Raw genomic sequence first — 18837 nt, forward strand, 5'->3', positions numbered from 1 at the left:
CTTTTCCTAACGGCGACATTCATACTGCTTGTAATTAACAAAAACAAACACTGTACGCAACAATTATTTTTCCTGAGATTAAGTCTTTCCAATTTGGAGACTGTTTACTATCTCTCTAATCTGTGTAATTACCCTGAAGCTGAAAGTTTATTATTGTATTATCGGGTTACATTTCACACACAGCATTACCTTCAAGTTCTTCTTTAAATGCAATCACAGTTAGAAAGGCAAACTAAAAGTTATCTAATGCAATGAAGTTAACACCAGAAGTGACGTCACGAAGAGAAGGTCTTACAGCACGAACATTACTAAAAACAAAATACAGCACGTAGAAAGATTATATATCTTGTATAGATGTGGCAGGAATGAAGATATCTCATTTGGTAAGAACACTGAAAGTGGACTTAGAACACAGCTCAACAGTTTTAAAGTATGTGCCTTAGTGTAAAACGTTAGGTGCTCCAAAATGATCTCTCGAACTTTTAACCCTAGAGAGAAAAAGCGATATAATACACTTGGAAAATTAGGAATAGTAATCATGAGCACCTGTTTTCAACTTTCGCCCATTTTGGTATGTCAGCTAAACGTGAACCAAAAAACATTGACGGTTCGGGTTTACTGTTAGAACAGGTCTATTAAATGGAACTAACGACTAGGCGTAAGCCACATTTAGCATCTCCACCACGTCTACTTAGATTGTTATTTTTTTAAACTTAAATTTGAAATGTAGCATTTTTTTTATTAGTGCACTCAGAGTAGACTTAGATTTATAGCATTAGTTTAAGGTATAGTTTCCATTACTTACATTAATAATGTTGAAAGAATGCACCTGTAATGTGGTATGAGGTAGTTTGGGGACTTTTACCACTGTTTTGAGACGGCAAAACAGAGCCATGTACAAAAGAGAAACACAATTTAAAGTAATATTTAACATGTATTTTGTTTCGTATTTAATGTGCACAAGTGTGTGTTTGTGTAGCGAAATGTTTGTTATGTTATTCTAAAGTGTTTGACAATTTTCAGGCTAAAAGAGAATAGGTTAATTGGATTATACCTGACGAAGTTGATGTCGACTAAAATCAGGAAGTTTGCTAGTTGAGTGCAGCTGTCTTTGTTGTACAGACTATTAGTTTATTTGAATAACTTTGTAAATGTTGGTTTTTGAATTTTGACGACTTTGGTCGACTGCTTTTAAGATCTTCCAAGTATTATTTGCTTTTTAATAACTTTCCAAAGGCTCATGCCATGACTTAACCAATACCTCTTAAAGATTGAGCATTATGCTAAAACTCAGAATTTTAACATAACTTCACATTACGCTGTCCGATGCAATCTTTATTTAACAACAAAACAATCACAAAATACTTAAATTGACAGAAATCTTTTCAGACAAACTTACAACATTAACATCATTCACAGACTGGTTTTGTGAAATTGAATACCAAAACAAAAACATAGTTTGGTAATCTTCTAAAACTGATAGTTAATATACACAATGTTTCCAATATTACTACTTTTAGATATTAAATTATTAAGACTCCTTGACAGTATTGAAGTGAGCGAGATTGTTTTTCTTTTTTTATTTAAGTGTTTTAAACTAAATCAGAAGATCAACAGCTTCTCCCTGCTCTGAACAGGAATATACAGAAATCTTACTTGTAGTCACCACAGTGATATACGCGAGTTTCATGCACGATTAATGTATTTTCTTTCCTTCTATTTTTTATTTGCATAAAATGGTGTATTTTATAGCTATGACAATTACGCCCACTAAATCGATCACGAAAGTATTTGTTTTGAATACTTTTCAGGAGAGCAGAGCATAATTTTGCGATAGTTTCAGGCTTCCTCTTTAATATCGTTTTACACTTTCTTCTAGAAAATTGTGTTGTACACATACAAAGATGATATCTAATAGCCTAACTATCAATACGTAACTTGTGATTAAACTATACTGACGTTGGAAAAACTGTGGTATTTTGAGTTATGCCCTTCTGGCAACTTCTTTATCTGACCTTATTACATGGTTTATAAACATACGTCTAACGAATATAACCATTTCCCAGACTGTTTACCTAATTTTGTATATTTCCTAATTATAATATATAATAATAGAGTACAGTGTTAAAATACGTAACGAATTAGTCTTACAAAAAGTCAACTCCCAACTTTAGTTCGTAAGCAATCTGTAAATTCACAGTACTCAAATTCAGAGGTAACCTTTTTTTAATAACTCAGTTTCATTATAACATGCCTAATGCATGAATTTTCTTAGAAGGGAGTTACAATGAAGTATGTTTTCTTATCTGAAAGCAAGCATAGATTTTACTTATACGGATTAAATAAAATTACACATTGCAATCGCTGAAAACGTAAAATTTTTCAATACTATTTTTCAGTACAGATAATAATGTTTCCAACTGATTTTCTAATAACAAAGAGACAGATAAAATGCAACGAATTCTGGTAATCTGATAATTGGTACTTCTCCTGAACACCATGATAGTAAGTTCTGGTATTTTGTTTCTGGTATATTCAATGGTTTACTGCTATGACGTTGAAGACTGATACTATTGCTTTCAGCACATCGTGGTCATTTCAAAGTAATCGCTCTGTAGAACTCTTGAATGGGATTTGTCTTGAAAAAGATTTTTTTCAAGTATCTTTTAACGAAAATTTAATTCTGCTATGACCACTTGACATCCCTTGTTCGTCGTCCTCCCTGTATCCAAGAATTTTGTCCTGTTCCGCTAATGTTTTGAAACCACCGGAAACAAGTGATGCACGAACGACTGGCGGAAGTACGTTATGCTTCACGAGTTAAATGAGCACCAAAAATTGTATTTTCTCATCGGATTCTACCCAGGGACCACGCACATCAAAGCTTACGCGCTAATAAATCGGGAATATGGGAATACACATTAACAGAATATTTTTTTAACTAAACATTTGCAGTAGTGCAAGGACACTTTGATCAGTCATCATTCAAAAATATCTTTATATGTATTATTTGCACTGTAGCCTGTTCATTGACCTTTCATTACTGTTCAGACGTTCAGTATATAATCCATTATTGATGTCATGGTGAACTGCCTGTCTACACAATCTTTCAAATCCTGTATATTTGTCTCCTTTTCCTGCTAGTGATAATCGTCCATGCAAACACTGCAAGCTCACAGCTTAGTTTTTTTTTTCTGGTCCAATGTAAACTTGAAATTATAAATCTAAGGTGCATGTTCGAAGTGCCACCATAGAATCGCATTACTTATATATCGGGTGTTGCAAAATAAGTGTTACAACTCTTGGGAGGTGACTCCTGCCACTGAGACAAGAAAAAAAGTTCTCTTGAACTTTCGGCTATCGGACATAGTTTCGGATCTACAATATGCCGAAAGCGTGGGAAAATGACTTTCGGACGCCAATAGTTCGGAAACTATCCAACGTAAAGAGAGCGGGTAAAAAATTCACTGAAGAAGTCATACCTGCTGTATTGAATTTTGCATGTTTCACAATCCTACCATGCACGCGCAAGGGATTCCCCAAAGGAACGTAGGGATTCCCGGATAATCTGCCAAACGAAAATCGGTCTAAATGGATATGAATTGATAGGGCTTCTACCAGGTAACAATAATTCGTTTGTATTAAGTCGATATCTAGAACAAATACAAAATGGCGGACACCTTCATGCCCGTTGTGTGTGGTTGCATAATCGCCAGGTACAGACGTTCTGAGTATTAAGTGTAGCGAATTTGTACTCAAATGCTCTAGAAAGACATCTGGAATGTCGGTAGAGCACAACATATGAAGCAGGGTGATTCACATGTGTGGAAATACGTAATGAAAAATGCCCAGAAATGCACTCATACTAAGTAAACCTGATTTCAAAGCGTCGGAAATGTAAGGATTAGCGTCAAGAACATGAAAGCTATTGCCAATTCACCAATAATATTCCATCAATCTGGTGTAATATGATGTGCACTGTTGCATATCAATAAGGATGCAACAACTGAGGCCAAGTTGAAATTGTGCAAGGGGACTCACAAAGGAATTGGGTAAATTAAATGAATGTCACTAGTGGGATCACATGATCGATATTGAAATGTGACCAATGTGTGTGTTGATATCAACATGTAGCTAATGGACAAATGCCAGCATGTCCCATTACTACTGGGACACCGTCCCACGTGCGAAAAATAGGAAAATAACTACTCGGTTCTTGAATCTGAGGCCTTGGGCTTGCAGTAGTATGGGAAACTATGACCACGCGAGCGAAAGCGAGCGCTCTAGCCCTGAGGCTCGAGGGAGCCTCACTTTCTCTGTATTCATTTCTTTGAAAAGCACTCACTTTGTTTGGCAAGCGCTCTTGTACAGCATCCCGACATGCTTGTGTGATTCATTTTGTTACTCCTGCTGCACAGTTGTAAACAATCAGAGCTTTAAGACGTTTCTTCCTATTTCTCATGTCGTTTTATTTTCCATATGTATGGTGTTCCAGCCGTAGTGTTATATGTGCCAAATTGGTTCATTTTCGTCTTTGTCTTGCCATGTTCACTGTGAGTAAGATACGAATTTCTAAAGGTATTTTCCTATATTTCGAGTACGTGAGACATGGGACATGATACAACTTTGTTATTTTCACGCTCTATCAGAATTTGAACCATGGATTCAGAGATTTATTTTCATGTGTCAACTCTGGGACAATCTCCCAAACAGAAGGACATTGATACAATCGTGTTCTAGTTACGTTCTACCAAAAAGTAGACCAAAGGTAATAGCAGAATGTACAACGTTATTTTCCTAGTTTTCACACGTGGGACGGTGCCCCAGCAGTAGTGGGACATGTTGACATTTGTCCATTAGCTACATGTTAATATCAACAAACACATTGGCCACATTTCAATATCGATCATGTGATCCCACTAGTGACATTCATTTAGTTTACCCAGTTCCTTTGTGAGTCCCCTTGCACAATTTCAACTTGGCCTCAGTTGTTTCATCCTTATTAGTATGCAACCGTGCACATCATCTTGTATCCGATTGATGGAATATTATTGGTGAATTGGCAATAGCTTTCATGTTCTTGACACTAATCCTTACATTTCCAGCGCTTTGAAATCAGGTTTACTTAGTATGAGTGCATTTCTGGGCATTTTTCATTACGTGTTTCCACACATGTGAATCATCCTGCTTCATATGTTGTGCTCTACCGGCATTCCAGATATCTTTCTAGAGCATTTGAGTACAAATTCGCTACACTTAATACTCAGAACGTCCGTACCTGGCGATTATGCAACCACACACAACGGGCATGAAGGTGTCCGCCATTTTGTATTTGTTCTAGATATCGACTTAATACAAACGAATTATTGTTACCTGGTAGAAGCCCTATCAATTCATATCCATTTAGACCGATTTTCATTTGGCAGATTATCCGGGAATCCCTACGTTCCTTTGGGGAATCCCTTGCGCGTGCATGGTAGGATTGTGAAACATGCAAAATTCAATACAGCAGGTATGACTTCTTCAGTGAAGTTTTTACCCGCCCTCTTTACGTTGCATAGTTTCCGAACTATTGGCGTCCGAAAGTCATTTTCCCACGCTTTCGGCACGTTGTAGATCCGAAACTATGTCCGATAGCCGAAAGTTCAAGAGAACTTTTTTTCTTGTCTCAGTGGCAGGAGTCACCTCCCAAGAGTTGTAACACTTATTTTGCAACACCCGATATATCTTGAAGAAATTTACGCATTTACGTAGGTCTTCCGAACAGCGATTTTCGAAAGAACAGGACTACAAAAAACAATTCTACCTAGAAGATTAATTATATATATGCTACATTAGAGATAAATATAGGTAGGTTGACCATACACTTACCAACTAAGTGACAATCCTTTCTCCAAACTTTGAGAAAATTTCCTGACAAGATTTCCTATATACAATATTTTCAGTGTGCAACTCATCTTGAACTTATCCAACAGTGAATAGCTAATGTACTATTGTGATTAGTCTTTACTATTGGTACTAATTAAGAATGTATTCTTTCTCCTCATGATTGTGTATAATGAAAGCAACATGTTATCAGTCCCAGCCAGGTACGCACCCAGAAATTTTTGTTGAGATGTCCAGGCTTTGAGTCTAATACTACAAGCTACTGCGTCTATAAAGACGATAGGTAGTTATAAAATACTTCAGACGATGTGTAAGATCAAAGTTTCATGCTTCATCAATGATTTTCCTGTTAAACAAATGTAGTTTTATTTAGAAAACGTACAATTTTGTGTTGAGTTAGGAAGTTTTTTGTGGAGGGTCCGGACACAGTGGACCTAGGGTTGCCAACTGATCGGCATTTTTGTCAGGCTGAACTATATATTTTAAGGTTTAAAATATATTTATTCATCTATGAACGGGTGCCGGGAATTTTATTTCTGAGACTTGGTAACTCTTAGGAATGCGCACGAGTCGAGACACACTTTGTAAAATTCGAGACAAACGTATTTCTCGCCTCCAATTTTTGAGTCGAGACTGCTCGTAAAAATCTCCACTCGACTCGAATGTCTCGAAAAACTATCTTTATTTTTACTATTATTTTGAAGAAAGTATTCACTCAGAAATAACCTTCAAAACAATTCCAGCATTTATTACTTTAGAAAGGTAAAGAACGCATAAACTTAATAGTTAATCTTTCGGGATCAATATTTAATTTTCAGCTCAATTCAGTTAATAAAAACTAATAATTAATGCCGTGATATTTGATTTTACTTCAAATATAATAATAATAATAATAATAATAATAATAATAATAATAATAATAATAATTGATTATCTAGTTTGTATAAAATTATTATCTGTAGCCTATATTGTTTGTATAAAGCAATTACGATAAAGTGAACTTCATAAATTCTATGACTGAGCAATTGGCAGTCTATAGTAATTTAGCATATTTTTCTAGTTATAATTATTGTGTTTCCGTTCCCATGAATACAATAGGACACGAGCCTGTGTGTGCACATATGGTGCCAACTCTCTCCAGCGACCTACCAAGGATTATTGCGTCCATGCCAAGACGTATCGCCATTGTTATTTGTGCCGGAAGTGGACATACTGACAATTAGGTAGGTAATCATAATGTTCTGGCTGGTGTGTCCGTATATTTAAACTCGTATATTTTGTCTCGACTTGAATTTTGAGACATCTCGTCTCGAATTCGAGTCGAGTCGAGACAGAATCTGTTGAGTCGAGACAACATTTTCTCGAGAAGAGTTGAGACAGACTTAAATCTCGACTCGTGCGCATCCCTAGTAACTCTAGGTGGACCCCGGTGGATGCGTTCCTGGTCCCATCCCCATTTCTTTCATATTTTTCAAAATGTTGCGAAAATGACAAAATTATAGAAATCAGGAAAATAGCCTTCCACACATATATAATGAAAAAGGCATAGTATGGTGCAGGGGCAGCGCAGATATGCGAAAGTTGCACAAGAGATACACCGTGTATGGTGTCATGGGAAATGCCTAATGACGCCGAAAGCGAGTCTATTTCTGAAAGGTTCTTCAAATGTTCCAATGTAGTTAAAACAGTGGTACGTACACAGATTTGCTCTTGGAATCGATTCTACGTGTCACTTTCTAAGCTACATTCAAAACAGACCCCAGTGACGCAGACATCACTGGTGGGGAACGGAATTTAAATACTGATGGTGTCGTAAAATCTTGCGAGACAGTGTGCTATGGCCATCCGGTTCTCTGTTTCAACATTCACAAAAAGTTACGTCACAACTTGGCCCATAACGCAAATTTACGCACTTAACGCCAGGCATATCGTCCAACGCAAAACAAATTGCTGAAACGATCGCCAGAAAGTTTATAGTCTCCGTAGACAAGAAATGTGAATCTGTGATCGATTCCTGAAGGACTCTCGCAAATACGTACAGAAGTGTCAATGAAAAAGGATGAAAGAATTTGGTTCGTCAGTGCACTGAAATTTATCCAAGAGATTTCATTGGTTGTGGTTGGATTTTATTATAGGAGAAAAGGCTACGAGCGCTGCCAACAATATAAAGATCAGTACTGGATATTATTAGAATCATATCTTGATTTCCGTACTCTAGGGATGGACACGATCCGTTTGGAACTGCATCAACACACAAAGTTTACTTACACAGGCAAATTATCGCTGGTATTCTACAGACAAACGGACGCTGGCGCCAACATTCGTGCCAATTCTTTCACCGACACTCCAGTGAAGAGTGTACAAGCTCTAGTTTGAATTGATATTTAATACATAATATAATAAAGTTGCACATTGCTATTTTGAATTTAACCCCAACTCCAAAACAAGATCCTAAATACACAACTGTTACTATTTTAAAGTAATAAAGTTGATAAGAGAGTTTTATTCCACGGATACTTCATAAAATAATACAAGATTTTTTTAAAAAGAAAAGTTACTGCTTTTTACCCTTTTACTGCTTTGATCTCTTTTTATTTTAAAAAAAACGAACGACGTGCGCAAGTTTTCAAGTGATATCTAAATCATTTTGTAAGAGTTGACACTGGAAAACTATATGGAATGGAAATCAACATCAAAAAATCGAGTCATGAAAATATACCGTAGAAACGCGCCCTTACGGGTTAGAGTATAACAAAGGAACTTTAAGAAGTCGATAGTTTCAAGTATCTGGGAAGTATTTTGACAAGAGACGCTTACTGTACCAAAGAGATCAGGTCAAGAATTGCTGTGGCTAAAGAAGCGTTCAACAAGAAAAGGTCACTCTTAACTAGCAGCCATAATATTGGACTAAGGCAGAAGTTGGTCAAGTGCTATATACCGACAAGGCAGGTTACCCAGGTGTAACACGCCGAATGTGACAAGATTGCACAGACATAGAGAACACTTAAAAGAAAAGCGACACGTATTTTTTTATATATCGGCCAGCAAGCGCATTGGAAGGGTCTAATAGGGGCATAAAAATGGAGTCAAAATGAGATTATGTGGAATATAGCGAAAACGAGAAGAGATGTCGTAAAAGGTTAAGTTTACGAAATACTATCCATAGTCGACGCAAGGCAATGAAGTAGAACACACCCATGTGAAGAAAGCAAAACATCCGGAAATGGACCAATAACGTGTACAACATTGTCGCAATGTGTTACGGAAATGAGCCAAAAGAGTGGTAAGGAGCAGGAAGAAAGAAGAAACGCAAACAGAAAATACGTGTTTTTGCTTTGGGTGCATATATTGCCCATATGCGAAAGAGACGCAGATTAATATCCATGCACGAAGATGGAGAACACGCCGCGCCGGAAGGATGCAAACGTCTTCGCATAGATAGCCAGCGAGACAGTACTGCACAATGGGTTGCATATAACGCATAATAGAAACAACGATGAGATGGATGTTAGAAACGAAAATATACGTAGGCAGTAGTAACACAAAACCAACAATGTTACTGTTATTTGTACGCGTATTTTCGTAGTGATGTAATGTTGATACTTTCATGCGTGGTACTGATATTACTGTTGCTGTTTATCTTACGTATGCACCCAAAGCAAAACACGTATTTTCTGTTTGCGTTTCTTCTTTCTTCCTGCTCCTTATCACCCTTTTGGCTCATTTCCGTAACACATTGCGACAATGTTGTACACGTTATTGGTCCATTTCCGGATGTTTTGCTTTCTTCACATGGGTGTGTTCTACTTCATTGCCTTGCGCCTACTATGGGTAGTATTTCGAACATTTAACCCTTTCCGATATCTCTTCTCGTTTTCGCTATACTGCACATAATTTCATTTTGACTCCATTTTTATGCCCCCATTTGACCCTTTCAATGCGCTTTTTGGCCTATATATATATATATAGCTTCTTTTTCAATGTTCTTTATGTCTGTGGAATCTTATCAGAATTGGTGTGTTACACAGAGGTACCCTGCCTTGCGAGTATTGGACTCTATGATTCAGAGACTTGGACATTACCAAAGTTAAAGAAGAAATGTTTAGAGAGCTTCGAAATGTGTTGTTGGAGAAAGATGAAGAAAAAATGGAGAGAAAGAGTAACAAACGAAGATGTTTTAAAACGGATAGGAGAGAAGAGGACGCTTCTACCCAATATCCTTCGTAGGAAGGCCAATTGGATTGGACACATCTTGCGAACAAATTGTCTCTTTCATATCGCCATAGACGGAAAGATGGACGGAAAGCAAGGACTAGGAAGAAGAAGAGCACAACTGATTGATGTTTTGAAAAATAGAAGAAAATATTGGGAGTTAAAAGAGGAAGCTGAAAATCGAGAAACATGAAGAAAAAAAAACATTTCCAGCCCCAAACCTAAAAGAGAAGAAAAAACTCAGTCCCAGTACCTACAAAAGGCAGAATACTTAATAGTAAAAAAATACGTACTATATACAAGCACATCTAAGCCATGCCCATAATTACTATGGACTTCTTTTTTACTATATTTTTAATGTCTTCGTAGATTTCGATAAGAGAACTTGTTTCTTGTTTAATGATTCATTTTAGATAATCAGAAATTGATTTCAGATGTGAGCTTATAACTAAAATTAGTTACCGTAATACTGGTAACTGACAGTCCTGCGTTTGCGAACATTCGCTAATTAGAGATACCAGTGTCTCCACAAACAGGCAAACGGTTAAAATGGCCTTTTTGCATTTCAAGAACCCCTGCCCCCAATAAAGCTAGATCTTCATCATCCTGCTCTGAATCTTCAAAAGTAATCATTAGTGATACGTAATATTTCTTAATGACAGATCATCATCACCATAGATCTTCTGCCATTATTGGCTGGTCACTTGCTGCAGTTGAGAAGCTTCCATGCTCCACGGTCTTCCGCTAACCTCTTCGTCTTCTAGTACAACTTTTCTATTTTGATACCGTCCATTAATTGTAGCCTGCTTCAACCCCTCCCTCTTTTTGCTGCCACCATAACCTCTAGCACGTTCGTCATGATACAGTTCCTTCTTAGCCAATGTACCAACCAATTTGCCTTCCCCTTCTTAATAATATCTAAAATAGTTCCTGCTTCCCTCCACCATTTCTAACACACTCTCATTCGATTACCGCTCAACCCAGCTAATTTTCTCTATTCTTCTCAACACCGACATTTCCAAAGCTTCCAGTTATTCTTCATCATTTTTGTGTAATGTCCAAGTTTCTGACCAATACAGAAAACATTTTATGAGTCTTTTCCTAACTGTTTTTTAAGGTCTCATAAAAAAAAGTATTTTCTTCCTCCTAAAGACTTCTTTCGCTATTTGTACCCTTGCTTTTATTTTACATTCACACTTCATATAATTACTAATAATATACCCATGTATCGAAAGCTAGTCACCTGTTCTATTTTATCCCCTCCGACTTCTATATTTGACACTGACCACTTCGCTCCAATCACCATGTCTTTTGTCTTCCTAGTATTTATTTTCATTCCATATTCTTTGCAGCTCTTCCTCAAGTTTTGTAACATCATAGTGATTTTCTCTTCAGATTCTGGAATGGTGTTATAATAATTCAACCAACGTATACCTGTCGATTCTGGAATTTTCAATACAGGATCTTCTTCCTTTCTTTCAAATATCGTGTACAGTTTGTATTAGGGTAGTTCGAATGAAACGACCGTACTCACTTCTGATTGGAAACTCACCTCTGCAACATAACACATGGACTAATGTCATGCGTCTAACGCAGCGTTTCCCAATCGGTGTGCCGCGAATGGGCCGCTGGTGTGCCGCGAAAAAATCGAAACAAATTATTAATTCTATACGAACCAAATTGCAAGACAGGGGAAAATGTATATTTATATTTCACATTACTATGAACCTCTACTATAAATCTACAATTTTAAATTTCATACTGTGTTACTTTTCTGTGCATTTTTAATGTTGAAAAACGTATTTATCATTGTCATGACCATTATTACTTCTTTGTTGTTGCAGACTATTTCGTAACTTGAAATTTTAACATATCATTCAATAAATTCAACAAAGCAAGCATGCATACAAATTACCTACATTTGTGTTTTAAAAGTATAGGAGATTTGCTTATTTGTTCGTTATTTAGTGATCTTCCGTTTTAGTTAGAGGTTAGATACAGTTTTCGAAAGAGAAAGTGGATTTTTAAAAACCCGAGTCCTATATTTCATTGCTATTGTTTTCTATTTTAAAATTAGAATGAAAAATAAGTATAATGATTTAGCACGGGGGAAAATCAGTGATCGAGCTTTTTTCTCTGTAAGAAGGAAATTAGTAATCACATTAAAATACCACGGTAATTATATATATATATATATATATATATATATATATATATATATATATATATATATATATATATGGGTGTGCCGCGAGAATTCAAGTTACACCTGTAGTGTGCCGCAAGTTGAAAAAGGTTGGGAAACGCTGGTCTAACGCCACGAACTCCGTACACGTCCAGCAAATAGGCTAAGCATGGTCGTATGAAAGCTAACAATGGAGAACATATAATTGTGAGTAAATTTCTTTAACGATTCAAACCAAGACAATTTTCACAGCAAACTTAAAAAAAAAAAAAAAAAAACTGCGCCGAAGAACGTGAAAGTATTTTCTTAATTTTTTTCGGAACGAATATGGTAGAGAAGTGTTGCCAACGAATGAATAAAAGGAATAACTATATCGGATCAAAATACAAATGTGTAGTACATAGCGCTTATAGATTTCAGAATCTACATGCAAATTATTCACTGTTATATTGGAATGCATATATACTTTTATCCTAGGTTTTAACGACTTTGTGTGTTGAGTTGATTTTCAGTTTAACGTCCCGTTCAACAGCGACGCTATATGAGACGTGGACCACCTGATTAACGTGGAATCCAAACCACATGAGCTCCTGCCGGGAATCGAACCCGGGTCTTCCACGCCAAAGGCGCGTACGTTAACCGCTTAGCCACGGAGGAGCTCGCAACTTTGTGTGTGTGTGGTGGGCGAGGGAGGTAAGTCTCGAATTAATACCCCGGTAACCCTTCTGAACAGTGTTTCTTTCAGAAAACAAGTGCCGGGGGAACGCACTCTAAAACTACGTATTAACAAAGCCATCAGCTAGTCGTCTTACATTTTTCGGAAGTACGCGCAACAAGACGTTCAATTGCCACTTATCTGTTCAAGGTTGTAGTTAGGACACAATATACCACCCAATCTCTAAATATGAAAAAACAAAATGCTTCAGCACAAGATTTAGAACACTTGTGAGGTAGTAATATAAAATGTTTATTTATTTATTGTATTCTGAAACTATTTACTTCCCACTATTGGTACTATTCTAGTACGGATTAACCTGATCTCCTCCGGTGAACAATGCTTCCCTCCCCCCCCCCCAAAAAAATGCCTGAAAGAAACTGCTCCTTAAACAAACACTGCTTTGGAAGTCTACCGTAGTTCAACAATGGAAGACGAAACACACTTGTTTAGTTAATATTTACGAAACAGTTCCGAAACACCGCTCCATTCACACTGTGATTTGGAACCATCACTTGAAGCAGGAAATCACATCTAACTCGGTCGATGAACAATGTTTACGATATACGAGCGAGCAGTAGGGCCTGGTACTTTGGAGAGAGGAAAGAGGAGGGGGGAAGGGAGTCGTACATAAATTTTCATGTGCCTTGTATAAATAACCCGCACCTGAGTCGTCCTTCGTCTTCCGAGTTGAAAATATGACGCGTAAGCAAAGCGAACGAAGCCTCAGCTACACATCCTGAAGACTCATTTTTATCAGCGAAAGACTGCTTTTCGTTTTTTTTTAAATACTCTTAATTCTTTTTTTCTTTTCTTTTTTTTAAATTTTCGCACTTAAATAACATCTATATCGTGAAATCTACTGCAGATGGAAAGAACGTCTTTGTGAAGGGGAGAAAATCAAGCAGCTCTTCTATTTCATTTTGATGATGATATTAATAACAATAATAACAATAAAAAGAGAAAAGAAAAAGAAGAGGAACGAAGAAGCATGAAATCCAGGCACAAACACATACATAGGGTGTGGTGTGCAATAGTACGTTAGATGCGTGTTGTCCATCTCGCATTGTTATCAGCTTCATTCATCAAAACTTTTCAGGCACACGGACTGAATAAAATCAGAGGGTGCCACGCGGGGAAAGATTACTTGTTCCTCCTGCGAGATAAACAGCGTCATCAGAAGGCAATGGAATTAGAAATCTTATTAACCCTTCTCTACTTCACACACACACATTTTATGTATACATGAGAAAGGGAGAGATGTGAGATTGAAAAAAGCTAAGACTGCACGAAAAATCTACGTTTTATCGCTTTCATTTTAAATACCGGTTGTTCTTGAATGTGTAGTTCTGCTTCTTTCTCGTCAAGTGGCTGAGGTGCGTGCTTCCTACGTACCTGATCCTTGATTCGACTCCTGGTGGGTGGAGACACAGCTCTTCCAACAGAAACAGATGCCATTTTCAAGACGATGCATCAGTTATACGGCACAACTCCAACTCGTAGGAAACCCTACCGGTTACTTTAGATATAAACCCGATTACTGGTTCGGATACTTCTTTAATGGACCCTTTCGAGATATACATATGTAGACCATACGTGTGTATTGTTTCAAAACGCTCATATAACATATATTACACCTAAATTTTTTATCGTTCAGTGGTCCCTGCATTGCGAAACACGTCACACATTTGAAAAGGAGCTCGTCAAGTTGGTGGGGGTCATTTCGTCATCTGTTTGCCCTTGAAGAGTACAACGCAAAAGGCTTATTTTGTTCTCTCGTAAATGCAGTCTAGAAGATTTTATGGGATGCAAGAACACATATATGTCGTCAATATGATCATCAGACAGAGAATGCGTCTGTATTTTGCACATGCACTGCGTACATCACTTAGTATTTTTCAAATGATTGTGAGATCTGTACGTTAACATAGGACGGATCCAGAGGGGCCTAAAGTTTTGAAAAATGATTTTTTTAAAAGAAAAAATATCATTTTTCTCGAAATTTACTTTTCAGGTATATGATACGGACATCGGAATGGCATCGTTTGAGAAGTTGCTTTATTGTGAAGAAAATGAGGTACAAACCATCATCCTACAATAAACTGTGATGATGCAGTAGCTGCTTGACTGAAAGTCTAAAAGTTACCTTAAGAATCCCAAAAGGGTTAAACAGTAGGTCTCGTCTCAAATAGTCATCGTGCTGAAAAGAGATGCTAAACCTCGAATAATCAATCAGCCAATGCATTGATAGAATGCGTAGACCGAGAAAGTCATCGCCTTACACTATCGCGTGGAACACTGATGATACAAAAATCCACGGACTTCACACAGAGGCGGGAGAATCATTATATCAGCACATTTCACAAATATTCGTCGCTGTTCCCGTATGGTTGTTATGATTTAATAAAATGACTTGGCTCACTGTGATGAACCGGGAGTTAGTGAAGAATTATACTATTCATGTTTTGTGCTATTTCTGTTATTGATTCTAAATTTCTAAAAGCAATTTACTTTAGGCACATCTAGCTGTAAAACGTCCTACAAGCTCTATTTAGAGTATTCTCATATTATGTTACTATTTTCTCATACAAACTTTGAAACTTAAATGTCACGCAGCTGCATACTAACTGGAGCTCTGAAATTTTGTGCTGATATATAAACCCCGATCACAATAAAATATTTTCACATAATTTTTACTCTAGCTTATTTCGTTACAGCAAAATTAATTAAGTTATTAACTGTGCTCTACTAAGTACATATTTAATTTCAGTATGCAACCAAAACTGCTCTGGAGTTAGTATGCACAGTATAACATGTGGGAAATATTTATAAACCACGTTTTACGTTGTGAAAGCACATTAGGCTTCAAGAACTGATTGACTAGAAAAGTAGAAAATAAGCGTAAAACCTTTTTATTTATTTATTTTACAAAACATAACTAAGACTATAAAAGCATTATAACGGATTATGGGGTACCGGTTGTAACGGTGTTCGAGTCCTAGTTCGGGGGCGGAATTTGTAATGCTGGGGGAATCAAATTTATGACAAGATAAATTTGATTTCCAGTCTTGGTTCTGTAAATTAATTTGAATAATTACGTTAAAATTGTGTTCGGGTTCGCCAAATACTATTTATGAATATGCAAATTGTTTTTACATATTTACTCGCCGCCCTGGCAAGTTATAACATGCCTAAAAAGCAGAAAACTGAAGATACGTGCGTTGATTCATGAAAGCCTGATTTACACCGCACGAGGCTCGATTTTTATAATCCTATTTTCCCCATACGGTACTCCAGAGTGCTAGGAAAATAGGTGCGTAGTTAATTAGAAACATATTTCAAAAGATAGTCACGTGCTGCATAGCTGAAATAAAATCACTATTGTAGTTTTATTGGGAAACAGCTGTACTGGCCGTCACTTCGCTAAGCAATTAAAATTGTTGCATAAATTAATTTAATCATCAGACGAAAAGAATTTATGCAAATGTAGAATGGAAAAATTTACTATATATACTAATAACTGTATCTGTGAGGGTCAGCTCAGCTAGGTTCCCAATTGTTTCGAAATAATATAAGAAAATTCTCTAATTGGCCTAGAATAGGTTGGGAAATCTGAATTGTTTTTGTAATGACAATTTAACAAAATTTAGGTAACAGTAATAAAATTTTAATTATCCAAACTTGCAATAAAAATTCAAATTGAACAACAATTTAAAAAAAATGAAATGACATGATCATTTTAAGTTGAAATAAATTGAGACAAATGTCACTAAAAAAAAATAAAGATGAAATATGGAATACGTTGACTGAAGAATCTGAAGGATTCTTATTTTCTTTATGTTGTTTAAAAATAGGTCTTAGGCAATACTTTCAAATTACAAAGATTTGAATTTACTCAGAAGTTTACCTTTTTTTGTAACTGCTTGTTATATAAATTACAAACAATATTTTCTATTTTCCACTTTTTAAAGATCAATATTCTAGATATTCAAAAAAAAATAAATGTACATGGTATCATTGTTTCATCTTTTTGATACAACCCTTTGCGTGTGATTTATTTAGTCCAGAAGACAATATTTTATTCATCAACCGCAGAAGGAGAAAGTAGGGAAATACCTATGCTTGAGAAATAGATAGTTGACGAAGGTGGGAAAAATTAGATGATTTTGAATGCTAGCAAGATGACTATTATTTAGATTAATTAAAGATGAAAAGATAGTGAAAGCTTTGATTTGAGCAGTGCACTGACTTGACTTTAACTGTCTACTTTAAATTGAAAATTCTCAACACATATGTATAGATCTAAGATAATAATAATATCCAATAATAAGAAAAATACCTCGTAACATAGAAACAAACAATCATATATACTTGGACACATATACTAAATAGTCACACGTTATATACACAATGATTACAAGAACACATATATAGATATCAGAGTTTATACTTAACTTGGCCAATATTTCTTTCTAAATGTCGGTACCTTATATTTGTTTATTTTACTTTGCGCAATATTTTACTTCATAATTATGAAGATCTGTCTGTGCGGCGTTTGCGCAGACAGATGTCTTTTTTTTTATGTTTAGTTGCTTATTTACGAGTTAATTTTGTCCTAATGAAATTTTTCTCTATTCACATGCTTAGGGCAAGAATTATACTCTATGCCTTTCAATTTAGGTACACCCTGTCAATACAAATGAAAATACCTATATCTAGCAAACAGATTACATTCGTCTTCTAACTGACAATTACGAGCTTTTTGGGTTGTACTTGGTAAAAAAATAAAAAAAAATCTTTTGATAGAAATACATGAAAACATAAAGATCATTCATCCAATTAATACTTGAATAGTAATGCTTTTCTGACACATTAATCTCGTCGTGTAATAACCTAACTTTTTGTCACAAAATTTTCTACATATAATATCTTTAAATGATCAAACAACACTAACATTTAGAATATAAGGAGATAATTTTCAGAATCTAACACTAATTAGCTGTGTGAATATAAATGGTTAAATGACAAAAGTTAATCACAAATAAATTTTAAAATATCGATTTCAGTTATAGTTTCTTTTAAAAAAATAATAATAATAAAAGATAACTGTTCAGTCCGTCAAGGCCGGAGTACCACGATTCAATTCTCGTTTCGATACATTAGTGAATTTGGCCAAGGTAAGAGGATGCGCTCGCCCACGGTAATGTGGCAACAAATTCCAAATTGAAAATTTAATATAAAGGTTTTGTCCTACCTTCCCGTCGATTCCCATGTTGAAGCTACCACTTTTATTCACCTCTGGTCGACCACTTGCAACACTCAAGTTCCTGTGTTCATGTGACTGCAGCATCCCGTTCGACTCCCGAGATGTGTATGGTCACCAGCCGATCTCTGACACTCTCCTCCTTAGGCCTTTGGCTCTCTCTGGATGTTTAGGACGTCATCATCGGACTGAAGCATCCAAATTCCTCCTCATATCTAGGCGTCTCGGCGTCTCTTCCTAAGTTGTCTCGGTCAAAGTGATTATAGAAGTCCAATATTGGTGAATCCAACTGATACACTGATTAACAAATTATGTATCCGTAAACTGATTAACAAATAATGTATCCGTAAACTGATTAACAAATAATGTATCCGTAAACTGATTAACAAATAATGTATCCGTATATATGTTGATCACAATTATCACAACTGGTCACAGTCATAAATTAAACTTTAGTTGCACTCTGTTATAAGTCGATATAAATGCAAAATAGATTATAGTTGAAGAACGTTCGGAATTCGATTTAACTGTATCAGTGTTTCTATGAGTGAACTCGTTGCGGCACTATTGGGTGTG

At 36.1% G+C, this 18837-nt stretch overlaps 1 protein-coding gene across 3 annotated transcripts in view; it reads right to left on the reverse strand.

The window, feature by feature from the left end:
• The window catches only part of LOC145674559 (protein bric-a-brac 1-like), a 1152100-nt gene that overhangs the window by 940501 nt on the left and 192762 nt on the right, over positions 1–18837 (reverse strand). The window lies entirely within an intron of this gene.

The sequence above is a fragment of the Thermobia domestica genome, chromosome 17 (assembly GCF_964235325.1).
Source record: "Thermobia domestica chromosome 17, izTheDome1.hap1.1, whole genome shotgun sequence".
Classification (NCBI taxonomy): domain Eukaryota; kingdom Metazoa; phylum Arthropoda; class Insecta; order Zygentoma; family Lepismatidae; genus Thermobia; species Thermobia domestica.